The sequence below is a fragment of the Geotrypetes seraphini genome, chromosome 7 (assembly GCF_902459505.1).
Source record: "Geotrypetes seraphini chromosome 7, aGeoSer1.1, whole genome shotgun sequence".
NCBI classification, from domain to species: domain Eukaryota; kingdom Metazoa; phylum Chordata; class Amphibia; order Gymnophiona; family Dermophiidae; genus Geotrypetes; species Geotrypetes seraphini.
In genome coordinates, this window is record NC_047090.1 from 68,975,416 (window position 1) to 68,993,243 (window position 17,828).

Below are 17,828 nucleotides of genomic sequence, written 5' to 3' on the forward strand. Positions count from 1 at the left end.
AAGAGACTTTAAATTTAAATTTGGATAAAGTAATATCTCCCTCTTGAGTTGTCTACCATGACAGCCAACAGGAAGCTGTAGCCTGGTCTACAGCACCATCACAAAAAGTCTGAAATTGTGACAAGACTATAAGGCTAATTTGCCACAGCAGCCACAATAGCACACAGAGAAACATAGGACTTCTCACAGTGAATTCCTTTCTATTAATGCCTACAATAGTCAAGATCACTAGATACTGCATCTCAGGGGGAACAGCAGAACAGTAACTATATGTAGTATTTTTATATCATTTCCAAATATGAGCACTACTTCTACAATTCTAAGATTAGAAACATAGTATTTCAAAATATAATCAGCAGATACAAGCTGGAAAGGAGAACCACAATTATGCCAATGAATTCCTACTTTATTACACCCCTATTACACTTGTGAGGAGCTAGCTAAACCAGGGGTATTCAACCTTTTGGCTTCCTTGGGCCGCATTGGCCGAAAAAAAATGTTTCTGGGGCCGCACAAAACGCTGCAGCAAGACAGAGGAGGGAGCCAATAAGATGGTAAACACCCGGGGGCAGCAGAGGAAAACACTACATCGTCCTCAACTGGGGCTGCACAAAATACTTCACGGAGCCGCAGGTTGGACACCCCTGAGCTAAACTAAAGGTGGACAAAGTGATGGGGTTGCATGGTGTACGTCCAAGGGTACTGAAGAAACTTAGGGAAATTCTGGAGGTCCTGTTGGCTGACCTTTTCAATGTTTCTCTAAAATGGGAGTAGAACTGGAGGACTGGAGAAGAGCAGATGTGGTCCTTCTCCACAAAAGTGGAAGTAAGGAAGAAGTAGGGGACTATAGGCTGGTAAGTCTGACTTCTGTGGTAAGTAAATTAATGGAAATTACTTTTTTTTTTTTACTTTAGAAAATAATCTTTTTATTAGGCAAGAACAAAAACAACAGTCTGCAATATCGACAACTGCAAGAACAAGTGAACACCAAAGATTACAGACAAGTCAAATAGGTGTGAAATAGGTGTGATGGTATGTGATAATCTAAAGGCCAAACAGGTTGAAAAGGCAACAGTGAAAGCTAAAAGGATGCTACGGTGCATAGGGAGAGGAATGACCAGTAGAAAAAAAGAAGCATTGATACCACTGTATAAGGACTCTGGTGAGACCTCATTTAAAATTTGTGGACAATTCTGGAGACCACATCTTCAAAAGATATAAACAGGATGGAGTCAGTCCAAAGATAAGTCACTCTTAACGTTACCCTTCTCCTCCACTGCCAATTCCAGACTTCGTTCCTTTCATCTAGCTGCCCCCTGTGCCTGGAATAAATTACCCGAGTTTGTCCATCAAGCCCCTTCTCTTCCCTTGTTTAAAAGTAGACTGAAAACCCACCTTTTTGATTTAGCTTTCAATCCTTAACCCTACTCCTCTGCACTCCAACCCAGCCAGTTGATTAACGTTCCCCTTAACTGTATCCATGACATCCTGTTTGTCTGTCTTGCCTGTTTAGATTGTAAGCTCTTTCAAGCAGGGACTGTCTTCTTTGTGATTCTGTACAGTGCTGCGTGTGTCTGGTAGCGCTATAGAAATAATTCATAGTAGTTGTAGTAGTGTGAAAAGTTTCAGTCTTTGGGAAGCAGAGCTGAGATTGTGATGTCGAAGGCTTTTTGGAAGTCAAGGTAAATGATATCTATGGATTCCCCTTTATCCACCTGGCTGGTTACCCCCTCAAAGAAGTATAATAAGTTCGTGAGGCATGACCTGCCCTTGCAGAAGCCATGCTGGCTCAACTTTAGCTGCCCATAGTTGTCGATGTGTTCCCAGATGCTGTCTTTAATCAGTGCTTCCATCATCTTTCCCGGGACCGAGGTCAAGCTCACCGGCCTGTAGTTTCCTGGGTCTCCCCTTGAGCCTTTCTTGAAGATGGGCGTGACATTTGCTATTTTCCAGTCTTCCGGAATCTCTCCAGTTTTTAGGGATAGGTTGCATATTTGTCGAAGTGGCTCAGCTATTTCGTTCCTTAGTTCCTTGAGTACCCTTGGGTGAATGCCATCCGGACCTGGCGATTTGTCGCTCTTTAGCCTGTCTATCTGCCTGAGGACATCCACCTTGCTCACCTCTAGCTGGACCAGATTTTCATCCTGCTCTCCTTTTACGATCTCCTCGGGCTCCGGAATGTTGGTTGTGTCCTCCCTCGTGAAAACTGACGTGAAGAACTTATTTAGCCTGTCAGCTATCTCCTTTTCCTCTTTTACCACTCCCTTTCTGTCCCCATCATCCAAGGGACCCACTTCCTCCCTTGCTGGTTGCTTCCCCTTAACGTACCTGAAGAATGATTTGAAGTTTGTTGCTTCCCCTGCCAGTCTCTCTTCATATTCTTTTTTTGCTTTCCTAACCACTCGATGACACTCCTTTTGGTGTTTTTTGTGTTCCTTTTGGTTCTCCTCTGTTTTGTCCTTTTTCCATTTTTTGAATGATGCTTTCTTGTCACTTATCGCCTTTTTCACTGCATTTGTTATCCACACTGGGTTTTTTATTCTATTTTTTTTGCACCCTTTCCTGTACTTGGGGATGCACAGGTTCTGTGCTTCGTGCACTGTGCCCTTGAGTATGGTCCAGGCATTTAAGTATGGTCCAAGCATTTGATCTGATGGATCAAAAACTGGCTGGCGGACAGGAAACAGAGGGTTGGAGTAAAGGGACATTACTCAGACTGGCAATGGGTCACGAGCGGAGTTCCACAGGGGTCGGTGCTGGGACCGCTCCTATTCAATATATTCATTAACGACCTGGAGGCAGGAACAAAATGTGAGGTTCTTAAATTTGCGGATGACACCAAACTATATCGCAAGGTCAATAACATGGAGGACTACGAAGATCTCCAAAAAGATCTGACAACACTGGAAAAATGGGCCAAAAAGTGGCAAATGAGTTTCAACATAGGGAAATGCAAGGTCATGCATATAGGGGAAAAAAACCCGATGTTCACTTACAAAATGGGGGGATCAGCACTAGGGGTGAGCGACCTTGAAAGAGACCTGGGAGTGATGGTAGACACAACATTGAAGGCGTCGGCGCAGTGTGCCACGGCCTCAAGGAAAGCAAACAGAATGTTGGGTATCATTAAGAAGGGTATCACGACCAGGACAAAGGAAGTCATCCTGCCACTGTATCGTGCTATAGTGCGCCCGCACCTGGAGTACTGTGTTCAGTTCTGGTCGCCGTACCTCAAGAAGGACATGGAGATACTTGAGAGGGTCCAGAGAAGAGCAACTAAGCTAATAAAGGGCATGGAGGACCTCTCATATACTGACAGACTGAAAAAGCTAGGGCTTTTCTCCCTGGAAAAGCGGAGACTTAGAGGAGACATGATAGAAACCTTCAAGATCATGAAGGGCATAGAAAAAATAGACAGGGACAGATTTTTCAAATTAAGGGGATCAATAAGTACAAGGGGGCGCTCAGAGAAATTGAAAGGGGAGAGGTTTAGAACAAATGCCAGGAAGTTCTTTTTCACACAGAGGGTGGTGGATACATGGAACGCGTTACCAGAGGATGTGATAAACAGAGGGTTCAAAGAAGCTTTGGATAGGTACTTGGAAGACAAAGGGATTGAGGGGTACAGATAAGAGTAGAGGTAGATTATAGGGATGGGATTAGAGGTAAGTTACAAAATTAATCAGGGACCACTGTTCAGGCACTAGGCCTGATGGGCCGCCGCGGGAGCGGACCGCTGAGCAAGATGGACCTCTGGTCTGACTCAGCGGGGGCAACTTCTTATGTTCTTATGTCATAATGCCTCATTCCACCAATAAGAGCCAACCTCATCAGTGATGTCACAATGGCTTGTTTGTCCTGTACTCCCCTCTGCCTTCCAACCCAGTCAGCTGATTACTGGTAACCATTTCCCTTAATTGTATCCATGACATCCTGTTTGTCTGTCTTGCCTGTTTACATTGTAAGCTCTTTCGAGCAGGGACTATTTTCTTACTCTTTGTGACTCTGTACAGTGTTGCGTGCGTCTGGTAGCGCTATAAAAATAATTAATAGTAGGTCAGTGTTCTTTGTCATTAGGTATATGGGGGCAGACTTAAAGATTTCAATATGTATACTTTGGAGGAAAGGCGATAAAGGGGACACTTAAATCAGAAAGCTACAAAAATGTTACTCACCAGCAGTGGGTTAAACCTTAACGATCAACATTCATAAAAAACGGGTGGAGAAAAAGCCTCAAGATATATAAATCACAAAGCAATCATTGACAATTTTGTAGCTGGCAAAAAACTCACACCCACACAATGTGAATATCTAATAAGGAAAACCCCACTACTGTGCACATTTCAAAGTTAGAAATATTAGTACAGTCAAACCTCGGTTTGCGAGTAACCCGGTTTGCGAGTGTTTTGCAAGATGAGCAAAACATTCTCGCAAAACGTCTCTCGCAAACCAAGTGTTGACTCGATTTGCGAGCACCCTCCCCCGATAACCAGCATTGCTCCCCCCCGCTCGCAAAGGACCCCCGCTTGAACCGGCACCCCCGCCCGAACAACTTAAACTTACCCCCCCCCCGTCTGGCTGGTATTTTTCTTTTCTCTTGAGTGTTATAAAGACCTGCACAGACCACTACTCCAAAAAGCCGGTGAGAAAGCAAAAAAATCTCCAACAGGATCCTGTTTCACCCCTTTCAGGTTTCTTCTGGGATTCGCATAAATTTCTCAAGAACTGTGTGCACAACGGCACAGGAAAACTACAAGACAAGAAATAGCTAAAACTGGTTTCTAACTTTGAAATAGAAACATAGAAACATAGAAAAATGACGGCAGAAAAGGGCCAAAGCCATCAAGTCTGCCCACTCCATTGACCCTTCTGTTTGATTTTGCTCACCACCCCCCTGCCCTCACCTCATTAGAGATCCCACATGAATGTCCCATTTATTTTTGAAATCTGCCACGCTGTTGGCCTCAATCACCTGCCGTGGGAGTTCATTCCAATGATCGACCACCCTCTCAGTGAAGAAATACTTTCTGGAGTCTCCATGAAATTTCCCTCCCCTGATTTTCAGCGGATGCCCTCTGGTGGAAGAAGGTCCTATAAGACGGAAGATATCCTCTTCCACCTCGATACGACCCGTGATATATTTAAATGTCTCGATCATGTCCCCTCTCTCTCTTTGTTCTTCAAGTGAGTACAGCTGCAATTTATTCAGCCTTACTTCATACGGAAGATCTTTGAGCCCCGAGACCATCCTGGTGGCCATCCGCTGAACTGACTCCATTCTCAGCACATCTTTCCGGTAATGTGGTCTCCAGAATTGAACACAATATTCCAAATGTGGTCTCACCATGGATCTGTACAGTGGCATTATGACCTCTGGCATCCTGCTGATAAAACCTCTACGGATACAACCCATCATTTGCCTTGCCTTAGAGGAAGCCTTTTCCACCTGATTGGCAGTTTTCATGTCTTCACTAATGATTACTCCTAAATCCCGTTCTTCCGTGGTCCTAACTAAGGTCTCACCATTTAACGTGTAAGTCCTGCACAGATTTCTTTTACCCAGGTGCATCACTTTGCATTTTTTAGCATTGAAGTTAAGCTGCCAAGTCGATGACCATTGTTCTAATAGTAGTAGGTCCTGTGTCATATTGTCAGGCATAGTGCTTTTACCTACTATGTTGCACAGTTTGGCGTCGTCGGCGAACAATGATATTTTTCCTCTGATCCCTTGGGTCATATCACTTATGAATATGTTGAATAGGATTGGACCCAAGACCGAGCCCTGTGGTACTCCACTGGTCACATTCAATCCTTAACCCATGCAGCTAGTGTTTCCCCTAATCCCAGCGATTTCAACTTGTTCAATAACCTACGGTGTGGGACGCTGTCAAAAGCTTTACTAAAGTCCAAATACACTACGTCCAGGGACTCCCCGGCATCCAGTTGTCTTGTTACCCAATCGAAGAAGCTAATCAGATTTGATTGGCAGGACCTGCCTTTGGTAAATCCATGTTGATGGGGATCACGTAGATCTTCTTCATCCAGGATTGTATCAAGTTTCTGTTTGATCAGTGTTTCCATGAGTTTGCATACTATGGATGTGAGACTTACCGGTCTGTAATTCGCCGTCTCTGTCCTGCAGCCCTTTTTGTGGAGTGGAATAACGTTAGCTGTTTTCCAGTCCAAGGGAACTCTTCCCGTGCTTAGGGAGAGATTGAAGAGCACAGATAATGGTTCCGCCAGGACTTCCCTCAGCTCTCTGAGCACCCTGGGGTGTAGGTTGTCTGGTCCCATGGCTTTGTTTACTTTGAGTCTTGAAAGTTCGCAGTAGACGCTACTGGGAGTAAACTTGAAGTCTTGAAACGGGTCTTTCTGGCATTCCCTTGTCCATAAAAGTGGACCGGATCCCGGCTCCTCACAGGTGAAAACCGAGCAGAAGTATTCATTTAGTAGTTCTGCCTTAGTGGAATCTGATTCTGCATAATTCCCGTCCGATTTCCTGAGTCGTTCTATCCCATCTTTGTTTCGTTTCCTGTCACTAATATACCTAAAGACGGATTTATCCCCTTTCTTAATGTTCCGTGCTAGATTCTCTTGTGAACTCTTCCCCCCATGCAATCCGCTAAGAAGATCGACTGTCGGCTCCGGGCGGCTTTCCCGCAGAGGAGAGAATCCTGCATTCACCGTGGGCCTCATCTAGGGCAGCCTCCTTGGAGCGGCTGGGGCACGGGCAGTGTGTCTGGGAGGGAATGCATGGATGGGAGAACATCGCAGGGGAGGAGACATAGGCATCCTGGGACTGTTGGCCAGAAGAAGCCCTTTCTGGATACGTCAATCGCTCCTCCTAAACTTACTTGCTCCACTTCATCACTGACGCTGAAACCGTGGATTGAAGACAAAGTTTTATTTTATTTTTCTTTCCAGCTTATGATTTATCTTTAATCTTATCTATTGTTTTGCCTTTTGTCTTTGTTTTGTTCTATTTCTATCATTTAAATTTCTCCAGAATTCTACTGTTCAACGACTCCCCCTTCTGCTTCTATTCCTTTCTCTCCTCTCTTCTACCTTCCAAAGTATTTAGATCAATGCTGTCTTGTTAAAATGTTTATTTTATTTTTATTTTTCCTCTAACTCTAATTTTCACTTCTCTATTACCCTCCAGGTACTTTAGTTAGATTGTGAGCCTTCGGGACAGTAAGGGAATTTTTCAAGTACCTTTCTTATTTCTAATCTTAATGTATATTTTCTGTAAACCGCTTAGAACCTAACGGATGTAGCGGTATATAAGAAATAAATTACATTACATTACATTACATTCTCCTCTATTCGGAGCTTGGCCTCTCTGACTGCCTTCTTGACAGCTTTAGACCTGTCCTGATAGTCTTCTTTTACCTCCTGCTTTCCTAAATGTTTGTAGGCAATAAATGCTTTTTTCTTCTCCTTAATGAGGTGCTAAAATGTGCACAATAGTGGAGTTTTCCTTATTAGATATTCACATTGTGTAGGTGTGAGTTTTTTTGCCAATGACAAAAACAGCACCAGCCACAAAACCATCAATGATTGCTGCATGATTTATATATCTTGAGGCTTTTTCTCCACCCGTTTATGAATGGTGAGTAACATTTTTTGTAGCTTTCTGATTTAAGTGTTACTACTTTGTGGTTTTTGAGAGATGTTTAAATACCTACGTAGCATAAATGCGCATGAAGCGAGTCTCTTTCATTTGACAGGAAGCTCCGGAATGAGAGGGCATGGGATGAAGTTGAGGTGATAGGCTAAGGAAATACTTTTTTTTTTACAGAAAGGGTATTAGATGCATGAAATAGTTTCCAGCGAGAGGTGGTAAAGACAAAGACTGTCTGAATTCAAGAAAGAGTGAGAGACTGGTAAATGGGATCTCTGAGGGAGAGGAGGAGATAGTGGATGCTGTGGATGGGCAGATTGGATGGACCATTTGGCCTTTATCTGCCACCATGTTTCAGTAGGAACCAAAGATAACTAGAACAGTGCTAATTTCTTGGGTGGGATCAGCAGTCTTATTGGATCTCTCATCCAATTACTCAGCCACCCTATCACCCTAATCCAATCCCTCTACCCACTGTTCAGCCTCATTCCCTTCCTATCAGCAGCAGAAACAGAGCTTAATGAGACATCATCTTCCATTGCCTTAGGACCAATTTCATGATAAGATCTGTGAAATTACAGCTTTTATCATGAAACCAATCCTGCTGTAGCAGGAGTTTATGTTTCATCAAGTTCTTCTACTGTTGCTGATGGGAGAGGGAAGGAAGCTACATGATGGGTACAGGGATCAGATCACGGTAATAGGGAGACTGAGCAGTAACAAGAAAGATCATGTTAGATGACGGGAAAGTTGAGTAGCGTGGGGAGGGATTGGCGAAACTCTCCAGGGCAACAAGCAATCAAATTGGCCATCTGTTTACCATGGACTCAATCTGATGATAGAAACTGGGGTGGCAAGCTATTTTTTCTGAGATGACATATGCCACTCCCTAAAACCCAATAATGACACCTATGCTTCCATTTCAGTATTGACTCTACTCTCTTCCCTCTCTCCCCTCTCTTTCCCCAGTCAGGCTCAGTTCCTGTGATCCTCTGGCCCTCTGTTGCTCCCTCATTTTACCAATGGGAAACTGTACAACTGGGCCTCCTTTACACATGAGCTTGGGGCAACTGCCCCATTTGCCCATTGGTAAAAGTAGACCTGATAACATATAGAAAGAAACCTGTTCTTCTTACAAGCTATGTCCCTCAAGAATATGCAATGAGGAATATGCTCTGGCTTGGAGTTCTACAGCAAACAGGTCTAGTTCCTATCAGACTACAGAATTGTTTGCACAGAGTTAGCAAGGTAAAAGCTTTTCCTATCTCACAGCTAACCCTCTAGTCTTTTAAATATATATTCTATAGGAATACCCTGAAGTTGGCTTCTTTCTGCTCTGGTCCTCACACCACCTTTTTCCATTTCCAGGCTTTATTTCTTCTGGCTGAACCACAACCTACTGGCTTAGCTTCTCAGGAATGTACATAAGTAGGACCGATGTCTTTCTATACATTCCATCACATACTCTCCCCCTCAGCTCAACACACCCTGTTCAGCATATGCTTCAATGGTGGCTACCTCACAGGAGAAAGTCTACATTTAGATGCTGCTCTCCAACCCAGTGTTGTACATTAGGAACCATCACGATTTGGACAATGGTTTCCTTATGTTCTCTTGGAAGCAAGGCTCGATCCAGATTTTGTCCACAGCGTGCTTGAGCGCAAGCTGAGTTGCTCTGTCGAGGTTTTTCACTGGGATAGGGGCAGTTTGTATATGTGACAGTTCTGGTGAGGGTTGAGGTCTCAGTCCGGTAATGGGACTGAGGGAGCAATCTGACGAAGCAAGCTAGTCTGAGGCAGAAGTCCTTCCATTCTCCCTGACTGCAGTTCCAGCCTATGCAGCTCCCAGCACTGCATGGTCCAGCAAGTACTGACAGTATAGCATTTGAGACAAAATCGGGAGGGGGGAGGGGAGGGGATTTTCAGATTGTTTCTTGACTAGGGACAGGTTCCCCACCCATAAAATCCTAATTTCATAATTTTTTTGTTCCCCATTTAATTCCCACCAGCCATTTTTAGCATCGAAATCGCTGCTGCGGCCATCTTGGATGTTCCGATTTTGAAATAAAAGCCTCTGTCTGTATCAAACCCCCTTATTGTGGCACAAAATTGTACCAGATGGACTCCTCAGGCTAGGATACCCTGGATTCGTAAGAACATAAGAATAGCCTTACTGGGTCATATCAATAGTCCATCTAGCCCAGTATCCCGTCTTCACGAAGGCCAATCTAAGTCACAAGTATCTGGCAAAAACCCAAATAGCAGCAGCATTCCATGCCACCGATCCAGGGCAAGTAGTGGCTTGTCCCATATCTTTCTCAATAACAGACTATAGATTTTTCCTCCAGGAAATTGTTCAAACCCTCCTTAAAACCAGCTACACTATCCGCTCTTACCACAACCTCTGGCAATGCGTTCCAGAGTTAACTATTCTTTGAGTGAAAAAATATTTCCTCCTACTGGTTTTAAAAGTATTTCCCTGTTAATTTCATCGAGTTTGTGGCTTCCAAATAATGAAATAACACTCTGCGAACATCAGCAGTCTCAGGACTTTGTCACTCTCTTTGGACCCCCAAGGGCACGAAAGCTGGCATCCGTACTTCCTGGTTGATGTGAAAACTCTAGACTACTTTCGCAGTACTACCTCAATCTCCAAAATTCTGAGAAAAGGTTCTCTGCGGGATAAAGCCAGCAGTTCAGATACCCTTCATGCTGATGTTAGTGCCACCAAAAAATGCTGTCTTAACCATCAAGTCCATCAATGATGCCTCCTCCAGAGGCTCTAGTGAGGGCCCGCAGAACAAGATTAAGACTCCACATTGGGAACAGTTGACATACTGGAGTATGAAGGCTTAAAGCTCACTTCAAAAATCTGGATACCTCTGGGTGAGAAGCCAAAGTCATAGAAATATGAAGGCAGATAAAGGCCAAATGGCCCATCCAGTCTGCCCATCCTGACAATAGATGATGTACCAAAGCAGTCTCTTGAGTCTAGGGCAGGACAGATGAGCCTATCCTTAACCCAGAGGACCGAAAAGTGGTATCCTTTCTCGCTGCCACCTCCATCCTATAAAACTTTGTAAATGTATGGAGAGTGGACCATGTAGCTGCGCTACAAATCTCTTCAGGAGGAATTGCCCTGGTCTCCACCCATGAAGACTCCACACCTCTTAAGTAGAGTGTGCTCTCAAGGCAAATGATGGCTATTTTCCACAGCCAATGTATGCCAATGAGACTGCCATATGAATCCATCTGGCCTTAGATGCCTAGCCTTGCAAAACTGGTTAAGACAAAAAGATAGTCTGAAAGATGAAACTCATTGGTTACTTCCAGGTATCGAAGAAGACTTCTCTGTACATCAATCAAGTTTGACACTTTGTCCCTCCTCTTGGAACCCGTGGTTTGGAAGGCAGGTAACCTGACTTCTTGATTACCATGGAAAGATGACACCACCTTTGTCAAAAACAAAGGGACCGTATGGAGAGAAACTCCCACTTCTGTAAACCTAAGAAACAGTTTCCTGCATAAAAGTGCCTATATCTCCGAGACTCTCCTCACCAAGGCTAAGGCTACGAGAAAAGCTGATATTCACTATTAGATTCAGCAGGGACGCCTCCTGCAAAGGCTCAAAAGATGCCTTGCTGAGGCCACTTGGAACAATGTTAAGGTTCTATGTGGGAAACGGTTGTCTTCCCAGAGATCTCAACCTGAGCACCCTATTCAAAAATCTGACTATATCCAGAACGAGGCCAAGGAACTCTTTTCTACTCAGGCTCTGAAACACAAGAGACCCACAACTTGCATTTTGAGGGATCCTACTATCAGCCCTTTTCTAGACCAGCCAGTAGAAAAGCCAAAATCACTGACACCGTAGTTCTCCAAGAATCTACCTTATCATTTTTGCACCACTGTTGAAACTGGTCTCTTTGCTCTAAGGAGGGTAGCAATAACCACCTTCAAATAGTCTTTCCACACTATGGCAGCAAGCTCCAAGAGCCATGCCATAAGACCAAAGTGTTCCGGATTCTCTAATGGAACTAGACACTAATAGCTTTGTTTCTCTGCAATCACACCAAGTCCTCATACCATGGCCAATGAGGCGCCACTAGGATCACTCATCTGGGATGGTTTGGTATCTGACAGATAACTAAACCTATCATGGAACACAGGGGAAGCATGTACAGCAGACCTTGCATTGGTTCAGCTCTTCTGCTGAAAAATAGAGGCACTTTGTTTTTCGCTGATGCCGTGAGGTTGATCATCAGGGGCAAACAGCATTGAACTATGTAGTCGAATGTCCTCTGGGATAGTGACTACTGCCCTGGGTCTAAGGTCTTCCTGCTGAGATAATTGGCTTGCACATTGTCTACCCCCGCTACATGTGCCGCTGATATTGCTTGCAGATGGATCTCTGCCCAATTGAATTGCAGCTTAGCCCCCAAGCTCAGTGGAGCACTTCTGGTGCCTCCCTGTTGATTGACATAAGCCACCACTGTGGCATTGTCTGAGAACACCCTGACTGCTTTATCTTCTAGGTGTTTCTCTAGAGTTTGCAAGGTAAGCCAAATGGCCTGTTTATGGACCACTTCTTCTGCAAGAGAGTCCATCGTCATTGGGCTTCATACCTGTGACAATGTCCTTCAGCCGTAGAAACTGGCATCGATCGTCAAAATTACCCAAGGGGAGATTTAGAGCAGCACACCTCTTGACAGCTAAGACTTTGCTCAAGAACCTAATAATGTTATACAGGGCATCTGCCATATAGTCAATCCCTTCCATGACTAGTTGCAGGCACACCTCGTCATCCATGCCTGCAGTACAACAGACTCTGGTATGACAGGCACGTGCAACAAAAGAGGCCGCCTTAAATCCCAAGGATAAGGCTTCAAACTGACATTTGAAGACTACATCCACTTTGTGGTCCTGTGCATCCTTTAAGACTACACCCCTCTTACTAGAGGGGAGGGGGAGTCTGCTTGGTAACCTTAGCTACTAGCGAGTCCACCTTTGGCTGGATAAATAACTGCTAAAGTTCAGAAGCCATCAGATACAGCCTTATCACTGTGTTAGCTCCCCTTAAGGAGCCCTCATGGACCTCCCAATGCTCCATAATTAGGGTAGTAAGATCCGGATGTGACAGTAAAAATAAAGTCTGAACCTGGGAAGGATTCATAATTGAGCATTTTGCCACCACAGTCTGAGGAAACTCAAAAGTTTAATTCTCGCAGTGACTCTGGGATAAGTTCCAGCAATGTTATTGGTTTAAATAGGTGGCATACTGTCTGGTCTACTCATAAGAACATAAGCAGTGCCTCCGCCGGGTCAGACCATAGGTCCATCCTGCCCGGCAGTCTGCTCCCGCGGCGGCCCAAACAGGTCACGACCTGTCTGAATCACCAGAAGGGGCTCCCTTGCCACCTTGGTTTCTCATTGAAGTCCTATCTTCCCATCGTAGTCCTAACCCTCCGGTCTTGCACATGCACGACCTGTTGGGTTTCTATACTTATTACCTGGTTAGCTTTCTATACTTGTGTTACATCCCAGCTCCTCCCTCAGTATCCCACGATCCCTTTATCCCTCAGGAATCCGTCCAATCCCTGTTTGAATCCCTGTACCGTACTCTGCCTGATCACTTCCTCCGGTAGCACATTCCAAGTGTCCACGACCCTTTGGGTGAAAAAAAACTTCCTTGCATTTGTTTTGAACCTATCTCCCTTCAGTTTCTCCGAATGCCCCCTCGTACTTGTTGTCCCCTTCAGTCTGAAGAATCTGTCCCTATCCACCCTCTCTATGCCCCTCATGATCTTGAAGGTCTCTATCATATCTCCCCTGAGCCTCCTTTTTTCCAGAGAAAAGAGCCCCAGCCTATCCAACCTCTCGGCGTATGGGCAGTGTTCCAGCCCTTTTACCAGTTTCGTTGCTCTCCTTTGGACTCTCTCAAGTACCGCCATGTCCTTCTTGAGGTGTGGCGACCAATACTGAACGCAGTATTCCAGATGTGGACGCACCATCGCTCGATACAATGGCATGATGACTTCCCGCGTCCTGGTTGTTATGCCCCTCTTTATGATGCCCAGCATCCTGTTGGCTTTTTTCGAGGCTGCTGCGCACTGTGCAGATGGCTTCAGTGATGCATCCACCAGCACACCCAAGTCTCTCTCAAGTCTGCTGTCTCCCAACAATGCCCCCCCCAATTTGTAGTTGAACAACGGGTTCTTTTTCCCTATATGCATGACCTTGCATTTTTCCACGTTAAAGCGCATTTGCCATTTGTTTGCCCAGTCTTCCAGCTTGTCCAGGTCCCTTTGCAGGTCCTCACACTCCTCCCTGGACCTAACTCTACCGCACAGTTTGGTATCGTCTGCAAATTTTATAACCTCGCAATTTGCCTCCTTTTCCAGGTCATTGATAAATATGTTGAAGAGTAACGGCCCCAGCACCGATCCCTGTGGCACACCGCTCGTGACTCCCCGCCAGTCAGAATATTGGCCCTTCACTCCGACCCTCTGCAGTCTACCCGACAACCAGTGCTTGATCCATCTGTGCACATCCCCTCCCACCCTGTGGTTCCACAGCTTCCTAAGCAGCCTTTCATGTGGCACCTTGTCGAAAGCCTTTTGAAAATCGAGGTAAATGATGTCTATGGGTTCCCCATTGTCCACCCAACTGCTTATTCCCTCAAAGAAGTACAGAAGGTTCGTTAGGCACGACCTTCCCTTACAGAATCCGTGCTGGTTTGTTCTCAGTAGGCCATTCATCTCAATGTGCTCGCAAATGCTGTCCTTGATCATAGCTTCCACCATCTTCCCTATAATTGAAGTCAGGCTCACCGGCCTGTAGTTCCCGGGGTCACCCCTCGATCCCTTCTTGAAGATAGGTGTGACATTCGCCAATTTCCAGTCCTCTGGTACCTCACCAGTTTTCAAGGATAGGTTGCAAACATGCTGGATTGTGCCCGCTATTTCTTGTCTTAGTTCCTTCAGAACCCTTGGGTGGATCCTTGCTCAAGGGGACCGCAGTCTCCTGGCCTCCAGTCTCCTTTTGTGACTCCAAATCCCCCAGAAGGGATGATTCATTCTGTGGCAGTAAAAGCACAGAATCCTACTTTCAGTCCCTAAACTAAACTAAACTAAACTAAACCTTAAGTTTGTATACCGCATCATCTCCACAGAAGTAGAGCTCGACACGGTTTATAGGAGTTGGTATAGAAAGGAACTACAATGAAAAGTAGAAGGACTTAGAGAGAGGATGTCCTCCAACAGATAGATAGATTGAAAAGCGACAAATCACCAGGCCCGGACGGAATCCACCCTAGTGTACTAAAAGAACTAAGAAATGAGATAGCGGGAATACTCCAACGTGTTTGCAAACTATCCTTGAAAACTGGAGAGATTCCGGAGGACTGGAAGATAGCAAATGTTACACCTATCTTTAAAAAGGGGTCAAGAGGAGACCCGGGAAACTATAGGCCGGTAAGTTTGACATCGGTTCCAGGCAAGATGGTAGAAGCACTGATAAAGGACAGCATCTGTGAGCACATCGAAAAAAATGGGCTGATTAAAGCGAGCCAACATGGCTTCTGCAAGGGAAGATCGTGCCAAACAAACTTACTGCACTTCTTTGAGGGAGTAAACAGCCAGTTGGACAAAGGGGAATCTGTAGACATCATTTACCTTGACTTCCAAAAGGCCTTTGACAAGGTACCCCATGAGCGGCTACTTAGGAAGCTGTGGAACCACGGGGTGGAAGGGGACGTACACAGATGGATCAAACACTGGTTGGCAGGCAGGAGACAGAGGGTTGGAGTGAAGGGTCACTACTCGGGCTGGAGGAAAGTCACGAGCAGAGTTCCGCAGGGGTCTGTACTTGGACCGCTGCTGTTCAATATATTTATTAATGACCTGGAAACGGGGACGAAATGTGAAGTTATAAAATTTGCGGACGACACTAAACTCTGTAGAAGGGTTAGAACTACGGAAGAGTGTGAGGACCTACAAAGGGACCTAAACAAACTGGAGGAGTGGGCGAATAAATGGCAGATGAAATTCAATGTAGGGAAATGCAAGGTCATGCATATAGGGAGAAAGAACCCGATGTTCAGCTACCAAATGGGGGGATTAGTATTAGAGGGAAGTAACCTTGAAAGAGATTTGGGTGTACTGGTGGATACAACAATGAAGTCAACGGCGCAATGCGCAGCAGCCGCGAAGAAGGCAAACAGAATGTTGGGTATTATTAAAAATGGTATTACGACCAGAACAAAAGAAGTCATCCTGCCGTTGTATCGGGCAATGGTGCGCCCGCACCTGGAGTACTGTGTTCAGTATTGGTCACCGTACCTTAAGAAGGATATGGCAATACTTGAGAGGGTCCAGAGGAGAGCGACACGAATGATTAAGGGCATGGAAAACCTTTCATACACTGAAAGATTGGAGAGGCTGGAGCTCTTCTCCCTGGAAAAGCGGAGACATGATAGAAACCTACAAGATCATGAAGGGCATAGAGAAAGTAGAGAGAGATAGATTCTTCAAATTTTCAAAACATAAAAGAACAAGAGGGCATTCGGAAAAATTGGAAGGGGATAGATTCAAAACAAATGCTAGGAAGTTTTTCTTTACTCAGCGGGTGGTGGACACCTGGAATGCGCTTCCAGAGGACGTAATAGGGCAGAGTACGGTACTGGGGTTTAAGAAAGGATTGGACAATTTCCTGTTGGAAAAGGGGATAGAGGGGTATAGATAGAGGATTACTGCACAGGTCCTGGACCTGTTGTGCCGCTGCGTGAGTGGACTGCTGGGCACGATGGACCTCAGGTCTGACCCGGCAGAGGCATTGCTTATGTTCTTATGTTCTTATGTTTAGTGGGACTTCGTATATCGATGAGGGAGGGGTCATTGCACTTTAGAGAAAAGCCAAGTTTTCAAATATTTTCGGAAGAGTTGGAGGGAGGTCAGGCTTCAAAGCGGGGTAGTAAAGCTATTCCAGAGTTCGGTGATCCTGAAGAAGAGGGAAGTCATTAATTTTCCTGCATGGGATATGCCTTTTAATGAGGGGAAGGATAGTTTGAATTTTTGAGTGGATCTGGTGGTGTTGGGATTAGAGGAATTCCAGGATAATGGAAAAAGGGGAGGCAGGATACCGTGTAGAGACTTGAAGGTTAGGCAGGCTCATTTGTAGTGAACCCTAAGGATTACTGGGAGCCAGTGAAGCTTAGACAGAAGCGGGGAGACGTGGTCAAATTTGCTTTTTGCTAAGATTAGTTTAGCCGCAGTGTTCTGGATCCGCTGGAGTCTATGAAGGCTTTTCTTTGTCAGGCTTATGTAGATGGAGTTACAGTAATCTAGTCTGGAAAGAATGATGGATTGTACGAAGACAGCAAAGTGATGATGATGGAAGCAGGATCTCACTTTCCTTAACATGTGAAGGCTGAAAAAGCATTTTTTTACTAAGGAATTAAGGTGGTCATTGAAGGACAGTGTGGAATCAATGATGATGCCCAGAACTTTGCATGAGTGTTCAAGCTGCAATGTGGTGCCAGAGGACAGTGAGATGAGGGTGGGTAACTGATCTAATTTTGGGCCGAGCCAAAGTAGTTTTGTTCTCGTTTAATTTCATTTGTATGGTGAGGGCCCAGGATTGGAGGTTCGATATACATGAAGAGATGTTCTCAGAGAGATTAGTGAGGTTAGAGTCGGTCTCGAGGAGGACAAGGATGTAATCGGCGTAAGTGTAAAGTGTTTCCAAGGGGGGCAGTTGGAGGAGTTTCAGGGAGGACATATAAACATTGAAGAGAATCGGGGATAGAGGTGAGCCCTGAGGAACTCCACAAATCGGTTTCCATGGGAGGGATGAGGAGCCATTCATGTTAACGAAGTAGGAGCGGGAACATAAGAATTTTGAGAACCAATCTAAGACTGTTGAGTTTATGCCAATTTCAGAAAGTTGGAGAATTAGTATATCATGATGGACCATGTCGAAAGCTGCAGAAAGGTCGAATTGAAGAAGAACAGCGAACTTATTGCGAGAGTGAAGATGTTGGACCTTTGAGATTAATGAGGCCAATAGGGATTCGGTGCTGAAGTTGGGTCTGAAGCCATGTTGGTAGGGTAGGAGAATGGAGAATCTTTCAAGAAAGGATGAAAGTTGGGTAGATATGATGGACTCCAGCAACTTGGTCAAGAGAGGAATATTTGTTTAAGTCCCCC

The 17,828-nt window shown here is 45.1% G+C and overlaps 1 protein-coding gene across 1 annotated transcript in view; it reads right to left on the minus strand.

The window, feature by feature from the left end:
* The window catches only part of EIF2AK4 (eukaryotic translation initiation factor 2 alpha kinase 4), a 271,684-nt gene that overhangs the window by 187,204 nt on the left and 66,652 nt on the right, over window positions 1-17,828 (minus strand). The window lies entirely within an intron of this gene.